The 18,842-nt window shown below is 41.7% G+C and overlaps 1 pseudogene; it reads right to left on the bottom strand.

The window, feature by feature from the left end:
* Window positions 1-306: 306 nt before the first annotated feature.
* On the bottom strand, window positions 307-9,213 carry LOC135534205 (carnitine O-palmitoyltransferase 1, liver isoform-like; annotated as a pseudogene).
* Window positions 9,214-18,842: the final 9,629 nt, after the last annotated feature.

The raw sequence follows: 18,842 nt of genomic DNA, 5'->3' as shown, positions 1-18,842 counted from the left end.
ACTCAGTTAACAGTCCTGTAATGTGTGGTTATAACATATTATAACTAGAGTAAAGACTCAGTTTGTCTTGCTGGCACAATTGAGTCTTGTCATGTTTGGTTAATAAATAATAAAAGTATGTTTGTTATAGCTATCGTCCTTGTTAAGGAGGATTTTTATCTTATCAAACTACTGATTGTTGACAGCTACTTACAGCATCATCTCTTAACACTGGTATTCATTCACACGTCCTAAAGAAGCTACATTCCCAACCTTGGTTTTATTATATCAATCTCACCCTCCTTCCTTCCAATTGCCTAGTTGGCTAATCAGCCAACGGACTCATCCAATCAGCTGATCCTCTTTACTGTTGCCAGTCAACAGGGGCAGAGATAAGGACCCTACCCTGAAGTGAGCCAGCTGCAGGGCGATCTGGATGAAGGCATCGGGGCTGGTGCGACACTTTTTGATCAGGCCCTTCCCGAAGCAGTGGAAGGGGATGATGTGTGAGTCGACGTCGTCTGCCAGGGCCTTGGCCACCATCAGAGAGCTGGCGATGGCCGTCTGACACTGGGGCACGCACACGGGGAACAAAGACACTGACAATCAGCACATTTCACTGGGGGTCTCTGATGTATTTGATCAAAGAGCCTCAGTTCTTGATTTCATTTGAAGATTTGAGAGTAGACAGTTGAAGGGGGGGGGGGTCCTCAGAAAGATTAGAGCTCAGGTGGCTTAAAGATGTGAAATCTGAAGGTATTTCTACTGTCTAATCTATTATCACACTTGTACCAAACAGACAGGATCACCGGGAATTAGATTTGATCATTATAACAATCAAACAGAATGGAAAGGCCTGTGTGTGCATTACTGATGTGCATTAATTGATGACAATTCTGAAAACAATAAATCCCGTTTGAAAAGGGGAACATCCCTACAACATTGTAGTTTAACCCAAACCCCCTGTGGTAGGCTACCTCAGCTGGGATGTTCCACTGCAGCCTCTGAGGGCCTGGGAGGGACGGATGGGGGTTTCCTTTGCAGTGGCCTTCCTCTGTGTAACCCAGCTTCACAGGGTCCATCGACAGCACATGCTACAATTGGACAATAACATCATTTAGAGACGTGCACCATTTGTTCTGCCTGGTAGCGATTCCTGATAACCTATAGACACACTGTAAACATGAACACAACTAAAGAAGCAGAAGGGCTCTACTCTGCTAGCTACCTCCCAGAGGTGCCCTATGATGGGGGCATCTGCCCAGCTGTGCTCCGCGTTCAGACCCATGGTCCCGTTCCTGAACACGATGAGGTTGAAGGACTTGTCAAACCACCTACAGAAAAAAGACAAACACAAACCAGTGCTTGAGGATGGAGTAAGATACAAACTCTAGTATTTCATTATAGAATATTTATTTATTATACAAGCATTTAAAAGTGATTTAATTCATAAGCATTCATAACATTTATGAAAATGTCTTAATTTATAAACATTCAGTAACATTCATAAGTAGTTATAACAGCTCATTCTTGAACATTCTTTTGTAAAGGGTAATCTGTAGAATAAATTAGGTCTCAGGTAGATTATAATAATGACATTTCATTTGTGGAGCGCATTTCCCACACTCCCTGTGCATAACATGAAGGATTGGAGCCCTCGGTCTCACCGGTCGTAGCATTTGCCGTGCAGCAGGGACTTGGCGTAGCTGTCCAGGGATCGGATAGGATCCTCAGCCTTGTAACGCTGCTCTGTGTCGTCCAGGGTCACAAAGAAGGCAGCCTTCTCCACAGTGTCCAGGGCCTGCTGGTTCCTGCCCTGTCTCAGGTAGAGCTCGCGGGCCTCCGCCCAGGGAACCCTGCCAGACGGGGTGAACATACCATTGAGGAAACTGTTTGATCAAATAATGTATTACTGACACACCGCCTTCAATATTTGGGTTGATCCAATTCGGTCTGTTTGGGGGTTGGGACTGAAGTGGGGTATGGGGGGGCTGTGGGTGATTGTGTTTACATTTCTGTGAAATCCTCATGTCTTATTTATTGTTGGATCCAAATGTACTATATTTATTGAATATTATATGAATCCTATAATAAAATTTAAAAAAGCCAATTCGGGTGCAATCATTGAAGTTAATTTCTCAGAAACGATTTCACAACCATCTGAGATGGTGTGTGTTTGTTAAGGTGTCTCTCAGTTGGTTGAGCATGGCTCTTGTAACGGGCAGTTCCATTCCAGCTGAGCTGCCCATAAGAAAATGGACACGTCGCGTTAGATAAAAGCCTCTGCTAAATGGCACACATTACATGTGCAGCGTTAGCGTACCTGTCCCCAGCAGTGAGGGCGGCCAGGCACTCCTCCCCCGGCTGGGGTTCAGAGGGGTCAGCCAGGATGCGCTCCATCTGTTGCTCTACGGCCCTGGGCGACAGCACCTTACCGTCGTAGAACATGGGCACCTTGAAGTAGCGCCCCGTGGTACACCACGATGTGCCTGCTGTCCTGCATATGCTGGATGGTGTCTGGACAAGCACAAGGGTAGAGAGGGACAACTTTGTGTAACTTCCAACTAAATCTAAACAAGAATATGATTATGGCTTAAAAAGGAACTCTGATAAAACTATTCACACAATGTGGACCTACTGAATAATTTGCACAACAAAACAGGTGGAAACTGCAGTACTACAACATGTGTAAAAAGGGTTTTTCTAGCAACTAAGACAGTATCAAGCAGATACCTTGGAGAGACTAAAAGTGCTTTGAACTGTTGTTTCAAGAGAAAGACTTGGGAGAGTGGCTCTAAAGCACAAACTATGGTTGATGTCATTTCCAAGCAGCAGTCAGAACTGCAGTGGGATTCTTTGGCATGAAACAATAGTTAAAAACACACAATGAAGAGGATTGCAATGAATCATGGGAGTCTACGGGGGGGGTCTAATTCAGGACACTTTGTAGCCTCGGTCACAAAAAAAATAGCCCCCTTTATTCCAGGGTCTAAATAGCCAATCTGTTATGTCAACTTGGCACTGAGAAAACAGCTCCATCCTGCGATGCCACTTGGCCTGTATGAAAGTGCACATTGCCTGGAAATATATTTGTGCAAAGTCTGTGTACATTTAATGTACACGTTGTTAAATAAAAAATGATCAAATAATCTGTTCAATCTGCAATTGGTTACACCAATTTGGTTGGTTGTTAGAACTGCTTTAGTCTGTGTGATTGAGAGACTGGGGAGGAAGAAGTGGCCATCTACCTGTATCTACGCCTGGGATACGACTGGTGTTGAACATACGCTCATATTGCGCTGAGCACATTGGAATGGTATTTTGAAGCATGAGCTGAAAGGCAAAAAGAAAGAAAAGGAAAAATGACCAAAGCACGAAAGCCTGCTCTCCTAGAAACTGACGGGAGGGGAGCTACAGGGGTGGGGGGTGGTGGAGGAACCAGAACGGCTCACGGAAACATTTCTCCCACGGAAGAGAAGAGAAGAAAGACAGATGGGTGGGGATTTTTTTTTTAAAATACAAAAAATTGAAGGGCATGATTAGAGGGGATGGGGAAGGGTTTGAGATAGCTGATCCTAGTTCACCAGCATGTTACAGACTTGAGAAATATGGTTGTCTGGGTCAAAATAAACTATATTTCTGGACAAAAACACTAGGTGCAAAAAACAGTAATTCCAGTAAGGACTTACAATCACTTACAGTGTCAGACAGTACCAAACAGTTATGAATGCAGGCCAAATGGGTGATACACGGGTTTGTTTTTCTGGAACATGCTGGTGAAACAGGACTTCCATGGGGACAGGAATGGGTGGGAGGGATAAGGGGTGAGCTGGATCCAAAGTTGGTCTGTGACAATAACGCTCCCTCCTCTTACCCCGTTCCAGGCCTGGGAGGCGGGACGTATTGAACAAGCGCTCCCATTGGGCGGAGCAAAGAGGAACTCTTTTATCCAGTGCAAAGAGCTGCACCAGAGAAAACATCCCGTCCGCAAGTGTGAAACAGAAACAACCATATTTATGTCATTTGGTATTAAATACAGAGGGAAGAGGAACACACATTATGGTCATAAAGCAAATAGATAAGAAGCAGTGACCAAAAGTGAAGGCTATTTACCGGTTTGATCTGCGCTCGGTCCAGCATTCTCCTGTACAGCATGATGGCATGGATAGCATTGCCTGCCCGAGCAGCCTGCAGACTGGTGGGGAACACATACAGGAAGTCCTGAGAGAGAGGAGTGAGAATGGAGAAAAAGATGACAATCACTGAATGAATGAGAAAAAACATCTACAAGGGATAAAGAGAAACATTGCCAAGAGAATCTGATCAAATAGAGTCTGATGAAATTGGTAAACACCCATAAACATATAATAATATTAATAACAAACTTATCAAAGACAGTACAGTATTTTTTATTTATTTTACCTTTATTTAACTAGGCAAGTCAGTTAAGAACAAATTCTTATTTTCAATGACGGCCTAGGAACAGTGGGTTAAATGCCTGTTCAGGGGCAGAACGACAGATTTGTACCTTGTCAGCTCGGGGATTTGAACTTGCAACCTTTCTGTTACTAGTCCAACACTCTAACCACTAGGCTACCCTGCCGCCCCACGTATGAAAATAGGCTAAAAGTGCTTCTCCAATAGAAAGCCCTGATCAAACTTGTAGGCGATGACATGGAGGCGATGGCTAGCTAAGCTCATGAGTAGAAACACGTCATCGGGTCTAACGGTCGTCTCCGCCGAACTGAGCATGTGCAGGCTGTCCTCTCAAAAGTACACCTTCCATAAAACATTTAAAAACGCCACTCGCACATCTGAGCTGTCTTTGTTGCAGGTGCATGGTGACAGTTGAATAAAAAATAAAAATAAAAAACCTGCTCGCGGCTCTCGCTAGCATCACGGCTCTCGCTAGCATCACGCCTCTCGCTAGCATCACGGCTCTCGCTAGCATCACGCCTCTCGCTAGCATCACGGCTCTCGCTAGCATCACGGCTCTCGCTAGCATCACGGCTCTCGCTAGCATCAATTATGATAAGTGTACCATATTACATATTGGATCGTTAACATTACCGTTTACCTATAAAATGGGCTGACTGGGCAGAAGACATACTTGGTATTCACAAAAGATATAAATGAGTTCTCCACAATACATTTCAAAAGAAAACTAGTAAAAATAGACAAGATCCTGCAAACATGGAGAGGTAAATACCTGGAAAATTATGAGAAAATTGCTCGCCGGTACCGCCGCTCTCGCCGCTCTCGCCGGTACCACTACTCTTGTATCACCGCTCTCGCTAGCAATGTGCTAGCATCACCGCTCTCGCTGGTATCACTGCTCTCGCTGGTATCACCCCTCTAGTATCACCGCTCTCGCTAGCAATGTGCTAGCATCACCGCTCTCGCTAGTCTTCCATGGCACAGAGTATATAAAACAATGCAAGATTCAAGACTATTGTACAGAATTCTTGCAACCAACAAAATGTTGAATATTTGGGGCATACAATCATCGCAGCTCTGCAGATGTTGTTGTGAGGATCCAGAATCAATAGACCATTTGTTTTGGTATTGCCCTCAGGAAGCCTGTTCCTGGTCTCAGGTTCAGGAATGGCTGAAAAATCAGAATATTCATCTCAAATTGACCCTAGAAATAGTATTGTTGGGAGATCTGGAGAGACCAGGTCAGTCAATTACTAATCTTCAATTCGCAATCTGTGGATTCTATTCGATTAGATAGATTCAAAGTGTGTTAGACATCACAACATAGTTGAAAGATAGAAATGTGAAGAGGGTGGCCAGCAGAGATAGGTGGGATGGGCTGAGGGGAGCTGAGGGTTAAGATGAGGAACTGGAGACAAGTGGGAGTGAAGTTGCTGACTGGGGGAATAGAATGGGGCGGCAGGGTAGCCTAGTGGTTAGAGCGTTGGACTAGTAACCGGAAGGTTGCGAGTTCAAACCCCCGAGCTGACAAGGTACAAATCTGTCGTTCTGTTAACCCACTGTTCCCAGGCCGTCATTGAAAATAAGAATTTGTTCTTAACTGACTTGCCTGGTTAAATAAAGGTAAAATAAAATTTAAAAAATGACAGTCAAAGACAAAAGTAAAAAATGATATTGCCTGAGGCTGATGCCGTGCAGGTGCTTGTACACAAGCATTAAAATGCACAGTTGTGCACACACACACGTAAATATTGCCACACATGCACCGAAATGTATCCAGTTGGCCTTGATGTTTAGAATACTGTTGTCCTTGATGTCTGTTGTTTTCCTTTGGTTTTCTCTTTTGTTCATTTTGTTGGTTTGGGCATTGGGGGACGGTGGCTTGGGAGGGTTTTAGGTGTGTGGAATTGTGGGAGAGGTTTTTTTCAGAGGGGGTCTTGGATGGTTGAGGGGCAGCTCTCAGGAACTGTGGGGGGGATCTTGGTGGCCTGGTGGTTGGGGGCTTGGGCCGGTGGCCGACAGGTCGCTGGTTCAAGATCAGTCAACGTGCCCTGGTTGCTCTGGATGGGAGTCTTTAAGATGACTGAATGTAATGTAAATGTTAAGCAGCTTCGCTGCAGGTAGATTGTATGTTTTAATGTTTTTTGACAAAAATTAAAACGTGTCAGTTTCACGAGGTATACATGCAGGTTGGGAAATAATATGTTCAACTACTTAAAGACATTGGCTCCAATCTAGGTTGTGCCTTTACATTTTGAGAAAATAAATAACTTTTGAATAATTTTTCACTTCTCAAACCCCAGCCTGGTCTGTCTGGTTTCACAAGCGTTCCCAGAAGTCTTGTGATGTTGCACCCCTGGGTTCAGTAAGTCTGTGATATTATTACATTCCTAGCAGCTTGATTATATATAATGCTAGTTCTGACTCTTACCATTGCATAGTAGTTGCTGTTGACCATGATTGGTCCACGGCCTCTTAGGTAGATGTACTCCTCCCACCAGTCACTGACCTGAGAACAGCAAGACAAGTTATGGAAAATTAATGAAGCTATCTAAGAAAATCTGATGAAAACAATATTTAATTAAACGTGACTTACATAGTTTGTAGCCCACCAGGATTTGAGTTTCAGGTACCACTGAAGTTTAGGACCCAGGCCTTTCTCAAAATCCTTGGCAAGACCCTCCATCCTCAAGTACTGTTCGTCGTCCATGAGCGGATGGGCAGATTCAAGGTACTGGCAGAGGAAACATGTATGACAATCTAACATTGCACACCTTCAGGAGTTCTATAAAATAGCCACATTGTACCCTTCTAGTAAATGGTTTTAATTATTATATATATTTTTTAAAAGATGGTTAAGTGGAGCTGTGTTTTGTTTCTGTCACTCACTCTGTTGATGGTGTCTTTCACCGAGGGCAGAGGATAAGCTGTGGTAACGATGTCTGGAAGCTGTACAACTGGGGATTCCGCCTCCCGGAGAAGATTTTCACCAGTACCTGCACTCACAATTATGGGCTGGTCTGTTAAAGGAGAAGTCTACCTTCAAATAAAAAGGATCATATATATATTTTTTCTTTCCACCAGTCTTCTGTTTATTTGGTCTGGGGGAGATATTTCTGACATATGATCCTTCTAGGTATAATATTTCTGTCGCCCCCACCTCCACCCGGCATTGGTTTCCCACGAGGCAACAACTGACATGGTCGTTTGCAGTCGACTCACCAGCCAGATGCGTGTCTTCCATGACACGGTGCCGTGATGGGCATACATCCATCCATGCCAGGAGAGCAGCCACTTGAGTGCAGTTCGCATGGTGAAGAAAATAGCCACCCAGAGCCCTGTGCCAACTAGCACCCCACCAACCACCTGTTGTTTCTCAAAGGACATGTAGCGACTGCAAGGAGAGAGGCAAAGCATCACTTACTGGCCATAAACATCAGGCAATTATCATTTTATCTATGGTGATTCTATATTTTTCAAAGTTTAGTCAGCATCATTGGGATAGCGAGTTGAGACTTTACCTAACAGGCAGGTGAGCACCCACTTTGGTGAACAGTGCCAAGGAAGGGTCAGCTTGGACGTACTTTGCCCTCCCCATGTACAGCCCCACCACTAACATCAGGCCGGTGGGACTGCCAGGGTACACCCCGGTCATCACCCCATTCTGTGGAGGAAATTATATCCCATCTGTTTGACACATCAACGTCACTGTTGGTTGCATTTACGTGATCTGATGTTGTTGAATGTCTGTACAACTTGGTATTTGTATGTCTGATGGCTAATTTCCCTTGAGACAAAGTTTGAATACAATTTAAGTGTTGGAGCACCTTGAAGCGGATAAACTTTTTCTTCCAGGAATGCAGGCCAGACAGGTAGATTTGTCTCAGGGCCTCGTGGCTCAACTGCAGATCAATGCCATCTGGAGAGACGGTGAACTGGAACGCCACAGCCTGATGAGCTTCTGCCATGACTCTGCCAGAGGTATTATACAGACGAAAACACATCACCAAAACATCATCACATGATAAAAACTGAAGAACACAGGAAACTAGAATAAAAATGACCTTCCCTCGTAAGCTACTGAGGTAGAAAGGACCCACCCACTCTCATGAGCTACTTAGAAAGAACCTTCTCTCAAACAGATGTGACAAGTGGGTGGGAAACATTTGTTCCATTCAGTGAGCAAAAATCTAGTAACGTGACGGTGTGATAAAGCAGTGCTATTTGAGTTTGGCCAATGACAGATACGCAGGGCGACTGCATAAAACACAGCCTGAAACGCAACCAACCTGAATCATGGTCTCCAAGCAAGATATCAGCACAGACAGAAAGGGGTTAGTTATAAATATCTTTGATGTCAGCTAACGTTAATGCCGGATCAAATTTGTGAATTCCAAGGCAGAAAGATACTAGCCAGTTGCCTTGTTTGGTTAATATAGCTAGTTGTAACATTCATCCGTTAACTAACTGTCCGCTTATACTGCCATTAACTAGCTAGCAGCAAATTGTGGGAAGCGCTGGCGAGTTAGCTATGTTAACGTTAGCTAGCTAGATAACGTTAGTCAGACAGCTAGCTCGCTAAATAGTTTGATAGCAGGTGAAATCAACAATCAAACTCACGTAGTATCTTCGAATAGCTCCTTTTCAAATATGTTTTAGTTCAAAATCATTTCAGCAGCGATTTCAACGACACCAGGTAAGCTAGCTACTACACGCTGGGTAGTGGGCTACGTCGGACGCTCTGGCACGTTCCAGGGGGCATATTCAAGGCTGACTGTCTATCCCAAGGGGCCACGGTTCCGGTCTAGAATTACGGTTTCGACTGCTCCTACAGTTTGGCTTCGGTACTGCAGTTTAACTGACACCCGTCACAGAAAGCGAATTTCCATACACGACCATATAGTGAAGTCCGATTTGAAAATGCATAATAAAGACACATTGGGCAGGAGCTCACCAGAGATGAGTTCCAGCACCTCACATTTTCTACTGTTCGTCTTGTAGAATGTTAGCTCAAAAAGTATTGTGGAGCTCGTGCACCTAAAGTTTGTACCAGAACCTATTTCAGTCCAAGTCAAGCACTGCACTTTAGTCATCAGCTTTGTGAACAAAACATCCATTGAATTATTCAAATAATTGTCACTAACGCAGATTTTTAAAATGTATCACTCACCGCCAAAGATATTAAACATCCAATGTCTGCCATGTTTTTGGATGACGTAGTCGATGTTTGCGGCACGGCGGGTTGTCCAGTACCTGCCTATCCTTTCTTTGGATTGGTGGATACATCTCATTAGTGTAATTATTTTTTGAATATTTGATGAGGGTTGTTGAAAACAACTGCCTCTATTCAATTAAGAGACATGCTATGCTACCAGCCTCATGCCATTGTAACAGTATAGCTTTCCGTCACTCTCCTTGCCCCTACCTGGTCTCGAACCTGGGCTCTGCACACTTGGAGAACAGCCACCCTCGAATCGTCGTTACCCATCGCTCCAAAAAAAAGCCGCGGCCCTTGCAAAGGGGAACAACTACTTCAAGGTCACCGACTGAAACGCTATTAGCGCACAACACCGCTAACTAGCTAGCCATTTCACATCGGTTACACTATGTTTAAACAATATGGCATGAGGGGGTGCGGTATATTACCGATATACCAAGGCTAAAGGCTGTTCTTGCGCGCAACGCAGAGTGCCTGGATACAGCCCTTAGACGTGGTATATTGGCAATGTTGTGCATATATTGGCAATGTTGTCCAAAATAAATTTTGGAAGCGAATTTTGTTGTTTTTTAACATTATTTAACTAGGCAAGTAATTGTTATTAACGATTTGTAACTCACGTTGTCTGATTCTAGCTACCAAAATCGATTAAGTAAAGTTATTTTGCAAGCTATTTTAATTTTTAATCAAAACGCTAGCTTAATTCTGTATGGAGCCATAGCTTGCTAACGAGTATAATCATTTGAAAATAAATCATTCACCTGCTAAGACCAAGTAACAGACATAAATCCCATGATTTAATGATCACCCAGTTAGATCTGGAGTTTTAGTAGAAGCACGACTGAAGGTAGAAAATAATTTATTTGGATTTGACATTGGCTTTATTCTGTACCGCCCTTCGATTAATGTAAAATTTAAACAATTTACAATTGTCTGTACGAGTCACAGAGAGGGTAGTATAGACTTACTTTTGTAGGTATTAATTGAGGAACCAGGTGAGGAGGGACACAGTCTTGTCGTCCGTCAGGTCCTCTGTAGCCAGTTCCTGCACCCTCACGGACACCGTGTTGTGGTAGAGCTTGAAGAACCTGCCAAGGTGTTGGGATGCACTGCACCAGCGTCACTGTGGCCTCCAGCCTTGCCCATGGCATGCTGCAGCACTATCCACAGTTGATTGGCCAGGTCGTCCGACAGGCCGTACACCTTGACAAAGTACAGTGCATTTGGAAAGTATTTAGACCCCTTGACTTTTTCTACGTTTTGTTACGTTACAGCCTTATTCTAAAATTGATTAAATTGTTTTTTTTTCCCTCATCAATCTACACACAATACCCCATAATGACAAAGCAAAAACAGGTTTTTACACATTTTAGCCCTGAGACACCCCTCCCTATGAGTCCTACCAATGCACTTAGTACCTATAGTTGGGTCTCCGGTTAGGTTACTTTATACCAGCTACTCGGGTTCCCGATAGACTAATTAACCAGATGCTAAAAATCCTCAATTAATCAAGTCTATTTCAGAAACCTAGAGTAAAACACCATGTATTTGTATTTATTATGGATCCCCATTAGCTGCTGCCAAAGCAACAACTACTCTTCCTGGGGTCCAGCATCATTAAAGCAGTTTATACAATTTTAAAAACATTACAATACATTCACAGATTTCACAACACTGTGTGCCCTTAGGCCCCTAATCCACCAATACCACATAGCTACAGTACTAAATCCATGTGTATGACTAGTGTGTGTGTGTGTCTGTGCCAATGTTTGTGTTTCGCAGTTTCCGCTATTCCATAAGGTTTTTTTCATCTGTTTTTTAAAATCTAACATAACTGCTTGCATCAGTTACTTGATGCGGAATAGAGATCCATGTAGTCATGGCTCAGTGTAGTACAGTGTGCCTCCCATAGTCTGTTCTGGACTTGCGGACTGTGAAGAGACCTCTTGTGGCATGTCTTGTGGGGTATGCATGGGTGTCCGATAGAGGTCAACCGATTATGATTTTTCAATGCAGGTCCCGATTATTGGAGGACCAAAAAAGCAGATACCGATTAATCAGACAATTTTTTTGTTGTTGTAATAATGACAATTACAACAATACTGAATGAACACTTATTGTAACTTAATATAATACATCAATAAAATCAATTTAGCCACAAATAAATAATTAAACATGTTCAATTTGATTTAAATAATGCAAGAACAAAGTTTTGCAGAAGAAAGTAAAAGTGCAATATGTGCCATGTAAGAAAGCTAACATTTAAGTTCCTTGCTCAGAACATGAGAATATATGAAAGCTGGTGTTTCCTTTTAACGTGAGTCTTCAATATTCCCAGGTAAGAAGTTTTAGGTTGTAGTTATTATAGGACTTATAGGACTATTTCTCTCTATACGATTTGTATTTCATATACCTTTGACTATTGGATGTTCTTATAGGCACTTTAGGCTCCTACCTGGGCTCTAACCAGGAACACATCGACAACAACGACGCTCGAAGCAGCGTTACCCATCGCACCACAAAATCTGTGGCCCTTGCAGCGCAAGGGGAACAACTACTCCAAGTCTCAGAGCGAGTGACATTTGAAACGCTATTAGCGCGCACCCCGCTAACTAGCTATCCATTTCACATCGGTTACACCAGCCTCATCTCGGGAGTTGATAGGCTTGAAGTCATAAACAGTGCAATGCTTGAAGCATTGAGCTGCTGGCAAAACGCACAAAAGTATTGTTTGAATGAATGCTTACGAGCCTGCTGGTGCCTACCATCGCTCAGTCAGACTGCTCTATCAAATTATAGACTTAATTATAACATAATAACACACAGAAAAACTTAGGTTATTAATATGGTCGAATCCGGAAACTATCATCTCGAAAACAAAACGTTTATTCTTTCAGTGAAATACGGAACCGTTCCATATTTTATCTGACGGGTGGCATCCATAAGTCTAAATATTCCTGTTACATTGCACAACCTTCGATGTTATGTCATAATTACGTACAATTCTGGAAAATTAGTTCGCAACAAGCCAGGCGGCCCAAACTGTTGCATATACCCTGACTCTGCGTGCAATAAACGTAAGAGAAGTGATTCAATTTCACCTGGTCAATATTGCCTGCTAACCTGGATTTCTTTTAGCTAAATATGCAGGTTTAAAAATATATACTTCTGTGTATTGATTTTAAGAAAGGCATTGATGTTTATGGTTAGGTACAGTCGTGCAAAGATTGTGCTTTTTTTCCCGCAAATGCCCTTTTGTTAAATCATCGCCCATTTGGCGAAGTTGGCTGTCTTTGTTAGGAAGAAATAGTCTTCACACAGTTCGCAACGAGCCAGGTGGCCCAAACTGCTGCATATACCCTGACTCTGTTGCAAGAGAAGTGTCACATTTTCCCTAGTTAAAAGAAATTCATGTTAGCAGGCAATATTAACTAAATATGCAGGTTTAGAAATATGTACTTGTGTCATGATTTTAAGAAAGGCATTGGTGTTTATGGTTAGGTACAAATTGGAGCAACGACAGTCCTTTTCGCAAATGCGCACCGCATCGATTATGAAAACTTGAAATCGGCCCTAATTAATCGGCCATTCCGATTAATCAGTCGACCTCTAGTGTCCGAGCTGTGTGCCAGTAGTTTAGACAGACAGCTCGGTGCATTCAACCTCTCATAAATAAAAGTAGTAATGAAGTTAATCTCTCCTCCACTTTCAGCCAGGAAAGATTGACATGCATATTATTAATATTAGCTCTCTGTGTACATCCAAGGGCCAGCCGTGCTGCCCTGTTCTGAGCCGATTTAAATTTTCCTGAGTCCTTTTTTTGTGGCACCTGACCACACGATTGAACAGTAGTCAAGGTACGACAAAACTAGGGCCTGTAGGACCTGCCTTGTTGATAGTGCTGCAGAGCATCACTTTATTATAGACAGACTTCTCCCCATCCTAGCTACTACTGCATCAATATGTTTTGACCATGACAGCTTACAATCTAGGGTTACTCCAAGCAGTTTGGTCATATCAATTTGCCCAATTTCCACATTATTTATTACAACATTTAGTTGAGGTTTGGTGAGACTCTGACAACACAGGGTTTCAGAAACTCAACAGTGAATTAAATTGATAGACACCTTCAGTGCCCTTAAAACGTCTTATGGCTGCAGGGGCAGTATTGAGTAGCTCGGATGAAAGGTGCCCAGAGTAAACGGCCTGCTCCTCAGTCCCAGTTGCTAATATATGCATATATATGTTAGTATTGGATAGAAAACACTCTGAAGTTTCTAAAACTGTTTGAATTATGTCTGTGAGTATAACAGAACTTATATGGCAGGCAAAAACCTGAGAAGAAATCCAAACAGGAAGTTGGAAATCTGAGGTTGGTCGATTTTCAACCCAGCCCCTATTTAATACACAGTGGGATATTGGTTATGTTGCACTTCCTAAGGCTTCCACTAGCTGTCAACCGTCCTTAGAAACTTGTTTGAGGATTCTACTGTGAAGTGGGGGCTCATAAGGGCTGTTTGAGCCAGGTGTCTGGCAGATTGCCACAGGTTCTGAGGCGCGGTCACGAGAGACTTCGCTCTCATTCCATTGCTTTTCTACAGACATAATTCTCTGGTTGGAATATTATTGAAGTTTTATATTAAAAACATCCTATAGATTGATTCCATACATCATTTGACATGTTTCTACGGACAGTAACGGAACTATTTGACAAATCAAACATTTAATGTGGAACTGGGATTCATCTGAGTGCATTCTAGTGAAGATCATCAAAGGTAAGTGAATATTTATAATACTATTTATGACTAATATTGACTACCCAATATGGTGGATATCTTTTTGGCTGCTGTCACAAATATCACCGACCATTCCTGTTCGGGTGGCGCTCGGCGGTCGTCGTCGCCGGTCGACTAGCTGCCACCGATCCCTTTTTCCTTTTCGTTTGTTTTGGTCTAATTGTTTTCACCTGTTCCTTGTTGTGGTTTTGGGGTGGGTATTATTTAAGTTTGTTTAGCCCGCTTGTGTTTGTGCGGGCTTGTTGTCATTGTACGTTGGAGGTGTATTGTTCATTTTGGGTTTTCGCCGTCCGGTTTATGTAACAGTGGTCTTTGGGTTGTGTTGCGCCTGTGTTTTGGCTTCACCCATTTTTGAACCTGTTTCTGTTTACTGTGGACATTAAAGCGTTTTTTTCCCGTGAAACTTCTGCTCTCTGCGCCTGACTCCACACCCATCACTCTCCTGATGTTACAGCTGCTTTGTTGTCTGAAAGCTGTATTCAGATTATTGCATGGTTTGCTTTTTCCGTAAAGCTTTTTTGAAATCTGACAGCAGTTGCATTAAGGAGAAGTGTATCTATATTTCCATGTCTAACAATTGTATTTTCATGGACATTTATAATGAGTATTTCTGTAAATAGATGTGGCTCTCTGCAATATCAATGGATGTTTTTGGAACTACTGAACATAACGCGCCAATATAAACAGATTTTTTTTAAATAAATATGCACTTTATCGAACAAAACATATATGTATTGTGTAACATGAAGTCCTATGAGTGGGAGGCAGGGTAGCCTAGTGGTTGGAGTGTTGGACTAGTAACTGGAAGGTTGGAAGTTCAAACCCCCGAGCTGACAAGGTACAAATCTGTTGTTCTGCCCCTGAACCAGGCAGTTAACCCACTGTTCCTAGGCCATCATTGAAAATAAAAATAAGAGTTTGTTCTTAACTGACTTGCCTAGTTAAATAAAGGTCAAATTAAAAAATTAAAATCTGATGAAGATCATCAAAGGTTAATGACTCATTTTATCTCTATTTGTGCTTTTTGTGACTCCTCTCTGGCTGGAAAAATGGCTGAATTTTTCTGTGACTTGGCGGTGACCTAACATAATCGATTGTGGTGCTTTTGCTGTAAATTAACAACAAAAGATTACCTGTAAAATGGTATAAGATACATGTATGTTTGAGGAAGTTTAATTATGAGATTTCTGTTGTTTGAATTTGGCGCTCCTCACTTTCACTGGCTGTTGTCATATCAATCCCGTTAACTCTTAGGGCTGCAATCCCGTTAACTAAACCCACATTTTTTTTGTGGTCTATTACAATTTTAGCACAACATTCAATAACAAGAAAAACGTTTTTCTTTACCTTCTACAACTTGATAACCAGTTTTTTGGCTCCCGCCTCAGGATGATCAGTCCCTCAGACAGTGTAAAAAATCTCTAACAACTACTTTAACACATTTCTATCAATGAGGTAACCTTAAGGATTCCTCCTAGAATTTTACTTTAAGTACAATAAAAATATGAATACAATAAAAATCTTGTTCCTGCAGGTGACCGGTTCTTCTAGCAAGCTCAAAGGATGTCCTCCCCTTCTCTAAAATCAATGTCTGCTACCCTCCATCTTCCTTTCTGCTAACTCTTTGTGGCTAACACATGCTCAAATGACGCACTCAGTGGGTCACACCCAAAGCGGGTATTGCTCAAAAGGTTGTTTTTTTCAGCACCCCCTAACACCCGCCCTTTTCTCACCTAAGCAGGACGTACGCTTCAACCTACTGGCTGTTCTGACTTTTATATACTTCATTAACTTTAACTTTTAAAACATACATTTTTAAACAACCTTCTTTACTCCACTCAATTATAATCTCACTCCAACCTAATGTATTAACTCCTCCCTAACTCATGATCACCCCTTACATCCTAAACATCTAATATTTTAAACATTATAACATTTCATCATTACAACATCTCATTGCCAACCTCCTACAGGCCCTAAGGCCTTGTCCTCTAGGCCCATCTAACATGGTCTAATATACATTGTACCCTAAAAGCAAACGTCATAACATTCTTTACCATTTTACTGCATTACTTTAATCACCCTTTAATATCTCCTACTGTATATTTACTAATCACCTTTTAATATCTCCTACTGTATATTCACTAATCACCCTTTAATATCTCCTACTGTATATTCACTAATCACCTTTTAATATCTCCTACTGTATATTCACTAATCACCTTTTAATATCCTACTGTATATTCACTAATCACCCTTTAATAACTCCTACTGTATATTTACTAATCACCCTTTAATATCTCCTACTGTATATTTCCCCATGTTTTCTAACATTTAACATATGTAACCTTTACATTATTATTTTACTAAATTCTAGTCCCAATTTGTTTCTTCTTCTTTTCTTTAATCAATGTCTTCTTTTCTTTAATCAATGTCAATTCCCTCTCAATGTTCATTCTTCATTGTGCTCTGTGTGTATATGAAAGTTAAACTTCTTCGGGTGTGTGTGTGTGGTTGTATGCAAGTGGGTCCTTCCTACCCATGCCCTCTGTCACTAAAATGCCTACTACTCTTGACAACACGATGTGGTTGGCTGATACTTAAAAAACCTATCCAGAAAATAGAATGTGTACATTGCACAGTAATATGGCTATTGCTAATATTTTATATCACCATGGGTTCAGTGCAGGCTCCTCAGAGGGCCATCCTCCTCAGTGAATTCTTTTTTTTTTTTAAATAGTGAAACATTAAAAAAGTTATCCTTTATCACAAAAAACTATACTGAATATATTCACGTCACTAAATTGATTAATACACACTGTTTTGCAATGAAGATATACAGTAGCCTAAACAGCACCCTGTTGGGTATTACCGGGGTGTAGCCGGAGGACAGCTAGTTTCGGTCCTCCTCTGGGTACATTGCACTTCAATACAAAACCTAGGAGGCTCATCGTTTTCACCCCCTTCCATAGACTTACACAGTAATTATGACAACTTCCGGAGGATGTCCTCCAACCTATCACAGCTCTTACTGCAAGAACTGACATGCTGTTCACCCAATCAAAGGATCAGAGAATCTAGTACTGAAAGCATAAGCTACAGCTAGCTAGCACTACAATGCATAACATGTGGTGAATAGTTGACTCAAAGAGAGAGAAAGACAATAGTTGAACAGTTTTGAACTCATTTATTTATTTAAAAATGAAGTAGAAATGAGAGGAAGAGAGCTAGCTATATTTAGTTGTATTTTTTCACTTTCACTAAGCTAGCGAATGCAGCTAGCTAGTTTAGCCTACTCAAACAGAGAGGGATGATATGATAGCTAGCTGGCTATGGCTATCCAACACCGGAACCCTTCCAAGTCAAGGTAAGCTTTTGGTTTTATTAATTTATTGCCACCGGGGCCGCCAGTGTATCTGCTAAAGGCTATTCCATAGACACATGTCTGTATAGAGATACGTGCTCCTCCCAGTACTGTTTACTCTTGGGATTTTACAAGACATAACGCTAGCTCTGGTATTGTAACTGTGGTGGTTATAGACCATATCAATGTGGTTTTTCATATAACCTGGGGCACGATCATTTAAGATGTCAAACATATGATTAAGTTTGCAAAACATTTAATAATTGATTGGATTTAAATGGCACTTTTCTAGACCCCCAAAGCTCTTTATAGTGTAAGGGAAAACTCACCACCCTAACCCCACTTATATACTATTTAAAAAATATACAATTATTGGCCCATCCAGCCCCCCTCGTCAGAGGACAAAAGTAACTTTGTTTGAAATGTTTGTTTTTACAGATATTGCTACAAATACATTATTTATTCACGGTACTTGTATAGACAGTATTACATGATAGGAATACAGTTTGATCTACACATTAAATGATACTCATCATGACATACTCTTGCAATACGGGCCACGGGGTCTTTAGTGATCAGAGTTAGAACACCCGTTTCAAAGTCTCATCTTCAATAAGGGCCACGGGTCTTAGTGACCACAGAGTTGGAACACCCGTTTCAAAGTCTCATCTTCAGTTTTATTGAGGAACATTCCATTGTAAGTGTAGTATTTCAACGTTATTAAAATGAAATGAATGTTGTAAAAGTGTATGCTAGAAATTAGTGCTCTGTCTTTGAACTTACTGCCATGTTCATTTCAGCAGCATTACGTCTCTTTGGCTTTTGTCTTTCCCCTGGTGACATTCATACATCTTTGTGCAACTTACCTCCCCATTTGCCCAAAACTTTTATCCTTTCTAAATGTTCTGCATTTTAGTGACATTGCCAATTCGTGTTGCCGAATGTCTTTTTAGTAATTTGGTTCTAACTTGAACACAATATATTACATTTCGAAAACGAGGCGGTTCCCGTGAACCGGAATACGTGTCATCACACTAGCTCATCTGAT

Source organism: Oncorhynchus masou, unplaced genomic scaffold (genome assembly GCF_036934945.1).
Source record: "Oncorhynchus masou masou isolate Uvic2021 unplaced genomic scaffold, UVic_Omas_1.1 unplaced_scaffold_3127, whole genome shotgun sequence".
NCBI lineage: Eukaryota > Metazoa > Chordata > Actinopteri > Salmoniformes > Salmonidae > Oncorhynchus > Oncorhynchus masou.
This window is presented reverse-complemented; position numbering and strand designations above follow the sequence as displayed.